This window comes from Neltuma alba, unplaced genomic scaffold, assembly GCF_004799145.2.
Source record: "Neltuma alba isolate B1F8T4 unplaced genomic scaffold, ASM479914v2 tig00001577_pilon, whole genome shotgun sequence".
NCBI lineage: Eukaryota > Viridiplantae > Streptophyta > Magnoliopsida > Fabales > Fabaceae > Neltuma > Neltuma alba.
The window spans coordinates 2735-12789 of NW_021632516.1; the positions used below are offsets into that span (position 1 = coordinate 2735).

At 34.5% G+C, this 10055-nt stretch overlaps 1 pseudogene; it reads right to left on the bottom strand.

The window, feature by feature from the left end:
* Positions 1 to 1222: 1222 nt before the first annotated feature.
* LOC114759329 (glucan endo-1,3-beta-glucosidase 6-like) lies at positions 1223 to 9729 on the bottom strand (annotated as a pseudogene).
* Positions 9730 to 10055: the final 326 nt, after the last annotated feature.

Below are 10055 nucleotides of genomic sequence, written 5' to 3' on the forward strand. Positions count from 1 at the left end.
GCAAGCATATTTGGTCTTCCAACTAAAATTCAAGCTTAGTAAGTTGTTTTAAGATGTTCCTTGCTTTGTTTTCTTGAATTGTATGGCTGGAAAATCATTTTTTTGTCCCTTCCTATTGCTGGCTGAAATGGATACAGTGTAGGAAAGGAGGTTTTGTTGTTAAACATGGCTAGGACACTATGATTCAAGGCGGTTTCAATTGGTTTGGTGTTGTTTTGAAAAAATTTTCATGATTGAACTCCAAGAAGTATGGTTCGGCCACCTTCAAAACAGGAACATAGGATGAGTTTTTCAATGTTTTGATGCTTCTGTTGTGTTAAAAATGAAAAATAGTGTAGGATAAACCTAAAGAACAAGTGTTAGAAGCATTAGAATTAAAGTTGTGATTTTTGAGAAACAACTCCAAAAATCAAAGTTTACGGGATTAAAGTTACTTGTTTTGCCTTTGATTCTTGCATGGTTTGGTTAGTAATGTTACTGTCCCTTTTATGATTTTGTGATATTAGGGTTTATTAATTGTGGAGAAGAGGAAGAAGGTCAAAGAATCAAGAGTATTTGGATCAAGGTAGTAGAATTTAATTAGCCACTAATGTTAACTTCGCATTGTTATTTATGATATGAATGTTTGCTATTATATGGTTGAACTACGATGTTTATGATATGGTTGCTCCTTGCATTTTGTTGCCTTGGCTATTGCATGTTGAGGTTGCCTATTATAAGATGACTGGTTCTCCTTTGATAGCTATTGTTGAAGTGCTTTATAATGATGTATGTTGATGTTTTGATTGATTGATCTTGCTACTGAGATTTCATTGAAATCTTATTTCCCATATGTAACCTGACATTTTAGAGACTGAATCATCAAAACAAAGGCTGCAAATTCAAGGATAATTGTGGTGGTGAATCACAAGGAAACAATTATATTCTAGTTATGTATAAGTATGTATGTTTGATGATTTTTTTTGAGAATTTTTAAGTCCAAGACCATCCAATGTGACCTACAAAATGAACTCTAAATCATACTAAAAATGAGGCGTAACACTCGGTAACATCACGGGCTGAACTACAATATCTTAGAATGTTTTTGAATATTTCTGACATCAACTGTTATATAATATATGAATCTCACCTAATCCTAGTTTCTAATAGTTTCAGAAGAGGAGAACATGAAAAAACCACCAACGAAACCTTCTGTCCAGATAGAGAAAATGAAACACATCTATTATAGAATAAAAAATAACACTAGGACATACCAACAAATTGCTGCTTTAGAACTAGATGAATTGGAGCCTTTATCTGTGACTCCCACAAGAAAACGGCAATCCCCATCTGAAGGATCTAGGAAAGTCACCATGCCAAGGCCATCGAAATCACAGCTTCGCGAATCTTGCATTTGCAACTGATAGTAACTGTTGAAAGCATATGAGATGTTACCCTTCTCCCCTACCTCGTTACATGAACCGCCATAGTTAAGTGTTGTGCAATCTGCAACACTACAGGCAATTCTCATGTGATTCGCCACTTTCGTCAGATCGGTTGAGGGATTAGCAACACACCATCTAGATGGAAGATATTCAACATTCTTAGCATTCTTCAATTCCTTGTTTCCAAGGCCAAGGTTCAGTGGATATTTAGCCAGTCCATCAAAAGAGAAAATCCCCCAATGTCTTTCAAAGTTTCCAGGAAGGGTGCTTTTCGCTCCTTCATCAAGTAGACTGAATATATAGACATCCATGGGAGGAGCACCTGGCCTTAAAGGGGTCCCTTTGTTACTCATGATATGTTTTATGAGACCTTGGTTGAAAACTTTTGCTGCGGTAATATTTGCACCAATAGCTCCATCCGAGGGCCAACCAATTTCCCCAATCACTATCGGTATTTGACCATATCCAATTTTATCAAGGGCTGCAACTAAGGTGTCATAGTTTCCATCAAATGCATTGGTGTAAATGTTGGTGCCATCGGTGACTGGATGAGTACTTCCCTCAAAGAATGCATAGTCTTGGGGAAAATCACCGTTATCATAAAGGCTTAAAAATGGGTAGATATTTACTACGAATGGGGAACCATTTGCATTGAGAACTGAACAAGTTGACTGATAATTTGGGCCAGTTCAAGACGGAATGTACCTTGAGAAGGAAGTGTAGCCTCATAGGCATCTGCATTGCAAGGTACCACTAATTTTACATAACCAGCAAGATTAGCTTTACTAAAGACTGCTGTAGATTGAGCATTGCAGGCATGACCAAGTTTTGAAATTGGCCATTATAACTTGTCAGAAATGGCTCGTTTCCAACTGCAACATACCTATCACCACCAGAGAGAGAGTTAAGAGGCTTGCGGATGATCAGAGTACCCATATATACAGACCACAAAAATTTAAAAGGAAGAAAAGTATCAATTCTAGTGAGTTGTAAACTTTTGTTCTTCAGACATCATAATCTGCTCTTACCTTAAAGATTTCAAAAATAGCTTAAACCTTAAACCAGTAACATGGATAATTGGATATTTACATATTGAGCTAGTCAGGCATTACATCAAATGACTGCATGTATGGCAGTAGTCATCACTAACCTACATTAAAATAAGCTTGATTGGGATTGATCACCACTTTTTTCAGATTTTCCCCAACTTTATCAGGATTGATTGTGTCAACTAACACATTAACATCAACTAACTAATTATTAGATCATGGAAATTATTAACATTAACTGCCCATGGGAAAGTTGATAGCTAGCAAGTCAGAAGACTGATGTGACCCAAGAGGTCAAAGGCAGGAAAGCCATTGAACTCAGAGCTTCTACTAAATAAATTTTCAGTTTCTCTAGTACTCCAAAAGTCCTGATTTGGTCCTTCCAGTTCTAATTGAATCAATATTGTCATTCATACATGGAAATAATGCAGTCAAGTCATTCCATCCCAATTTGTTCCTATGATGACCAAAGCTGATGATATTTCAATCACATGTGAAGAAGTGATTGAGGACAGATGAAATTGCTGAATCATAGGTAATCAAGCCATCCATTTCCCTACCAAATCCAGGCAAAATAGAGTGATGTCACTTAATTACATGTCATACAATGAGTTCATGTGGCGTAAATTACAACTAAGTATGTTAACGAGACATGATTTTGTAACTGCATTTTATTTTTCTAAATGTTGATAGACAACACAACATTGACTCAATCAAAACTAGAGAAATTAATTAAAATATTTCAATACTAAAGATACTAATTAAAGCTTATTTTAGAAAATGTGATGTTCTGGGGAGGATAAATTCTACAAGCCATCTAGGATCTAACCATCAGAAGTTCAATCAAGTCAAGCATTCAAAGCAAAAAGTTTGTTCACAAAATATTCTTTAGGCAAACCCAAGAAATAGCCTTTTTACCTGCCATGAGACACTCCCCACATATTAAGTTGAAAAAAAAATCACAGTTCATAAAAATAATACCAAAAAAGAAAGCAAGTTCCTCATCCAGCTTAGACTTTTTGATAGGAATACTATAATTTTTCAGTTATTTCACATTACAATTGAGAATTCAAAGTTTGGAAATTATAATAATAAAAGATACTCGTCCAAATTATTTTACAGTCTGATTAATCCTCGGATCCTCAGAATTTTTAATGAAATATTTCCACAAAACATCATTTGATTCAGAGGACCACGTCGTTTTGAGGGCTTCAAAAAGCTAAAGCAACTTTCTTTAGTTAGGACAGCCACCATCAACTCTCAAGTCATTAAATAAAAATAAGAAAAAACATAAATCATACAAGTTGCAACAAGAAAAGATACTTTGAGAAATACCACACAGATATCTACCACATGAGCTAGCGGTAGGCATATACCCTACGATCTCAATAGTAAATACTATTACTTCAGAAGTTAGTCTTTGATAAAACAGCTATGCATATTGAACAAGAGCATGGAATTTTCACTTCCTTAGGAAACAAAAGGAAACAAAAAACGAGAATCGAGAATTGAAAAGACAAGACCAACCTGATATCCGCACCACCTTTACCTATATACGACGAAACATTCTGGCGAACCCACAAATCAGCAGCAGAAGGGAAGAACCTAACAGAGACAACATCTCATTGGGGATTCCAACCATGACCTGAATCCCACTTCCCATAAGAGCCTTAAGAACATCAGGCTCTGCTTCAAACAGCTTCACTTTCGGGATCTTGTTGTCTTTCAAGAGACCCACCACTGTAGATGGCTTCAACCTATGGGATGAAACCGTGCCCCAGTTCACTCCTATCGCTGATTCCGCTATTGGAGTCCAAGCTAGTAACCACAAGAGCACAACACCACCTCTAAATCTTGACTGCAACATTTTTACCACTCAAGATGTTAATGCTATCCTTGGAAGTTCGAAGACAAAACAGTCAGCCACTCTTTGCAAATATTGTCGATCTTTGATTTCAGAGAGAGAGGGAAGGGTGGGGGTGGGAACGATGTGAAATGTTAAGAGCGAAGTCAGGAAGCACAGTCTGAATGGAACTGAAATGAGTAAAGGAAAAGTTGGCCAAAAAAAACAAAAAAAAACAAAAAAAGAAGAAGAAGAAAGAAAGAAAGAAATGAGTAAAGGACTAAAGGAGGAGCAAGCGATTTATGATGGAAATAAAATATTATTTTTAATCTATTAGATAGGGGACAGTGAAATTACATGACTCTCCTAGCTTTCTGATTGTCTGATTGTCTCCTAGCACATGCTTATGTTGCTTGCACATTATTTCCGATTTTTTGGTGTTATGTGTCGAAAACTTGAAACAGTACTATTCAAGATGAGGTCAATATTCTATCTATTTTCTTAATAACATGTATATGTTTCAAGCAAAAAAATAATACATACATAATGTATGTATATATATAATTTCAAAGGATTTAAATGGGTAGATTAAAACCACCTTAAAAAGCACTTAGCAGCTAAATATCTACAATTAAGTGTGGTCAAAAAATTATTGGCTGAAGTTTGATGAGGGTGTCTAAATGTATTTGTGAGGCCATCTTTCAAGGAAAAAATTATTTTTAGAATTGGATTGATCATTCAATCAACAAAAAAAATGATTTAAAATTTATTAATTTAATTACAAGCAAATTGTGATTGAACTAATATTGCCCCCTCTTGTAAAGGAGGTCATGGGTTCTATGCCCCACGTTGCCCATTAGGGGTGTGTGTGGGTCCTCTCCCCCATTAAATTATCCATGTCAAAAATAAATAAATAAATAAATTTTTAAGAGAAGATGACATATAAAGCAACCTAAAATTATGATATCACAATTTAAACACCTAACACTTTAAAATGACAGAGAAAGAAATAAACCTAAATTGAAATTTTGAAATTCTATAAAAATTACAAAAATTATTTTTTTAAAAAAAGTTTGGAACCCCACACTGGAGCCCTCGCTGGTGATCGGTTGCCGACCACCACCAACAGCTAGTTGGCCGTCGACAGGCACTGGAGCTCTAGCATAAGTCGGCGAGGTGGTTGCCAAAAGGATAATTAACCACTGGGCCAGGAAGCTTTCTCATTTAAATTATGCAATATATATATATATATATATATAAGTTCACTCATTTAATTTGGCTCCAATTCATGACAATAATTTATCTGAGAATAATAAATTTTGATTATAGAATGACAAATCTAAATTTGGAATTAACAACACTTTTTTTCTCATATATATAACATGTGAATCAATTAAAAATGACAACAATTCATTAGGAAATAACAAATCCTGATTGTAAAATAATAAGTTTTGAGTTGATATTAACAACATTTTTTCCCGATGCATAACATATAACTCATTACAAATTAAAATACTTTTTATAAATTATAAATGTTATAATTATAACTAGTATAATAAAAAAATATTTTTATATTTTTTATAAATTGGAGATATTTATAAATTATAATAATAACTAATATAATTAAGAGGGAAAATTCCAGATAAAGAAGCCTAAAATTATGATATTCCAATTCTGTCATCTCACACTCCAAGATGAAAGCAAAAGAAGTAAACTCAAATTGGACTCTTGAGCTTCAAGGAAATTACAAAAATCCCCTTTAATTCTTTTTAAAAAAGTTCAAAGACCCCTGCCGAAGCCCTGCTAGCGTCCGGCTAGCCATCGCTTGTGGAGCCTTTTTTTTTTTTTTTTTTTTTTTTGGGCTAGGAGATTTTTTTTTAAATGGGGGAAAAGTAAGGTTGATGGGATTTAAGATTAACAGCACATCTTTACATGATACATAACGTGAAATAACATGTAAATTAATTAAAAATAATAACAATTCATCTGAGAATAACATATCTTGATTGTGAAATGACAACTGTAGATTTGATATTAATATGTTTTTTTCCCGATACATAATATGTGAATAATTTATAAATACTTTCTAATTTATATGTCCATATAACTCATTATAAATTAAAATATTTTTTTACATGCTTTATTTATCTCCACTACTTTGCATCTCTTCTTGGCTGTTATTTTGCATGCATACACACCATCTTGGGGCTTGAGTCCTATGAATGTATATATAATTTCAATAAAACTTAATAGAGGTATATGTTACTATGTTTTTAGAAGTCAATAGTATTCTTTGTCTAAAACTTTTTTTTTTTTGAGAAAAGGTATATTAATATATTATAGAAAAACAAAATAGATTATTATTATGCATTATTTTTTCAATTTTTTTGAATCAGGCTACGTATATAATTTTGATATATATACCTTAGAAATGCAAGATCCTTGAGTACCCTCATCTATATAATTTTGATATATATACCTTAGAAATGCAAAACAGATAAATAGCATGCAAAACATTGTCACCTAGAAAGACGTAAGAGACGCAAAAGCAATGAAGATGAATAAAACATGTGAAAAAGTATTTTAATTTATAATAAGTTATATGAACATATAGACTAAAATGTTTATAAATTGATTCACATGTTATTTCATAGGAAAAAAACCTGTTGTTAATCCTAAATCAGACTTATCATTTTATAATTAAGAAATATTATTCCCAAATGAATTGTCATTATTTTTCATTGATTTACATGTTTATTTCACATTTTATGTATCAGAAAAAGAGTGTTGTTAATCCCAAATCCAAATCTGTCATTTTACAATCCACACTTATTATTTTGAGATAAATTGTTATCATTAGCTGGAACCAAAATAAATGAGTTAACTTACAATTTTTTGCCTTATAATGTTAACAAAGCTTGTTGGCTCAATAGTCACTCTTCATTATGGGATCCACCAAGTTGGGATTTGATATCCCACCAACCTCACTTTCCTCCCCCTTTTAAAAGAAATTGCTCCAGTCACAAAAGAGAAGAACTCCATCGACAGCTGGCTCGCCACCGTTAGTGCCGGAGCTCCCATCAACCTCACTTTCCTTTTCCTTTTGAAAAAAACTCCTCCAACCAAGAAAAGTATTTTTCAGCTCAAAAAAAAAAACCAAGAAAAGTATTTTTATATTTTTATAAATTATAAAAATATAATCATTGCAATGAAAAGATGTGTTATTAAACCAACGGTGGTTGGCGTAGTGGTAGCTTCACTTCGTCGCTTAACCAGAGGTTTTGAGTTCGAGCCCTGAGAATGCAGCCTACCCCTTGGCCAGCACTTTGCCCTTAAATGGAGGTCCCGGTACGATCCGGATTAGTCTGGTTTGTAATTGGATCCGTCCTTATGGGGTTGGCCAGGACACCGGGTGCTATACGCAAAAAAAAAAAAAACCGTGTTATTAATCCGAGACTTATTGTTTAAGAATCAAACACAATTGTTACAATTTATAAAAGAACGCAGGCCACAAAAGGGTCAAACAATCACCATAAAAAAGAAACAAATATGAAGGTAAATAAAAGCAAAGATTCATCTAGTATAGAAGGAAAAACTAATATGATAATCCTTATAGTTTCACTCAATTTTAAATCAATCCTTATATATATTTTTTATTTCATCCTTATTGTTTGCTAATTAGTGATGACAGTCCTTCCTTTTGTGATACGTGAAGATGTCGTTATTTTAAGTTGAAAAGTACTGATGTGGCAACTGACTAATCATCTTCGTCTTCCCTCTGCTTCTCTCTCCCTCCTCCACTGTGTCTTCTTCTAAATCAACACCATTATCTCCTCAAGCCAACCTTGTCATCTACTTATGGCATCACCGTCTTCGGCCCACTGAGTCTCATATGGAAACGTCTCCACCGTACCCGATTTCCCCCTCGAGTTGCCTCTCTTCTGTCAAATGGAGAACTGCCAAGGGAAGCTTGGCGTTGGTTTACGATGTGGCGAAGGATGAGTGGTCGGAGTTGCGGCCAATGAGTCAAGAACGGGACAAGTGCGAAGGGAGGTGATTGGAGAAATAAGGGATGTTCGAAGCGTCGGGGACGCGTGCGAATTTTGGTTGGGTCGGTGAAGGTGGGTAGGACACAGAGAAAGATAATGGCTTTGGCTTTGGCTTGGAACGAGAGAGAGCAAGAAATCAAGCAAACTAGTTTGTACCCATAAGCAACTAGTTTTTCTCGTTGTATGGTGTTTGTGTTTAATTGGCTGGTTGAGTCATTTCGTCAACACGAAAGAGAAGAGAAGAACTGGGTATGATTGTTGCTTCTGGTTTTCATTTGGATCTGGTTGGCGGTGATTTTCTGTAGCTTTGTTTTGCAAAAGGTTGGATTTTTATGTTATCGTTATAAACCACAATGACTAATGGAGAAGAGAAAGGCAATGACTTCTATGCACATAATCATAGCTTATAAATACTTGTAAGAAACTTGCAATGGTTAGAATTGAATGCCTCTGTTCATCTTTCTTTTTTTCTTAATAATAATGATCCTGTTTGTTTTCGAAATTCATTCATGTCGCCAGTCTTGTAAGATTCTAAAAACTTGGCTTGTGGAGATAATGGCGTTGGCTTGGAAAAAAATAGAATGGAGGAGGGAGAGAGAGGAGGTATTACAGGTGAAGCCGGGAGAGAGACAGCGCGTAGGTAGGTTGCATATAAATAATCAGCAAACAATAAGGATGGAATAAATAGGAAAAAAATTATAAAAACTTAATTTACAATTGAATAAAACTATAAAGACTGTCTTATTAATTTTCTTAGTATAAAACTCTTGGGTTTTTTTTTTTTGGGGGGGGGGGTTCAGCCCATCAGTGACCCACAGCAATCCTTATGGGACATCTGTCATTGGTTGTGAATAAACATAATTAGCTAGTCTCACCTGATTTGCACTTGAGTGCCCAACCTTAGATGTAGTGTTTCTTGATATCCGCTGCAAACCCCCGACTGCATGAAGCAAGAATTAGTCTCTGTCTAGCTATAAAGCTAACTTTAGAGGTAATGACATGAAGCTGATAAGCCCATTAATGTTTAGCAGATCCCAAAATAAACTAAAGTTCACAAAAAAGACAACAGTCCATAAATTTGTATTTAATAAACTTGATGTCGATAATAGTGATACAGTACTTCGATTCTGGGACTCCATACCTCAAATAAATCCAATGAAATGCATCAGAAAATATTTGGTGCGATTTTTTGTTTTTGGGAGCTAACGCTGAGGAGGATCTATAACTAGTTTTGGCATTTTAAGGATTGTGACTAATAACTAGAAGAAACTCATAAGGCAAAGTACCTATCATGGAGAGCAAACAAATCTCCATCTGAAGAACGAGATACATCAATCTCAATGCAGTCCACTTGGAAAGGAGAGCGGAGACATATGCAGCAGTCTGTAAGAATAATCAGATACAACTAAAGGAAGAACTATATCATATACAGGACGTCAACTAGTCAAGAACCCTACCATACGGATACGTTTTCAAACAGATAACGGTTGATAATAAAATGTGACAAGTCCATACCATCAAAATTGAAGTTAACCAAATAATCACCAACCATTACAAAAATTTAAGGGATAAAAATAAAAATCAAAGATAAAAAATACTCATGAACTTATACAAAAAATTCAGCCAATACCATGAATTTTTGTTGGGCTCAAATCTACTAATACAAGTTCAAAAATAGCTCAATAATGAC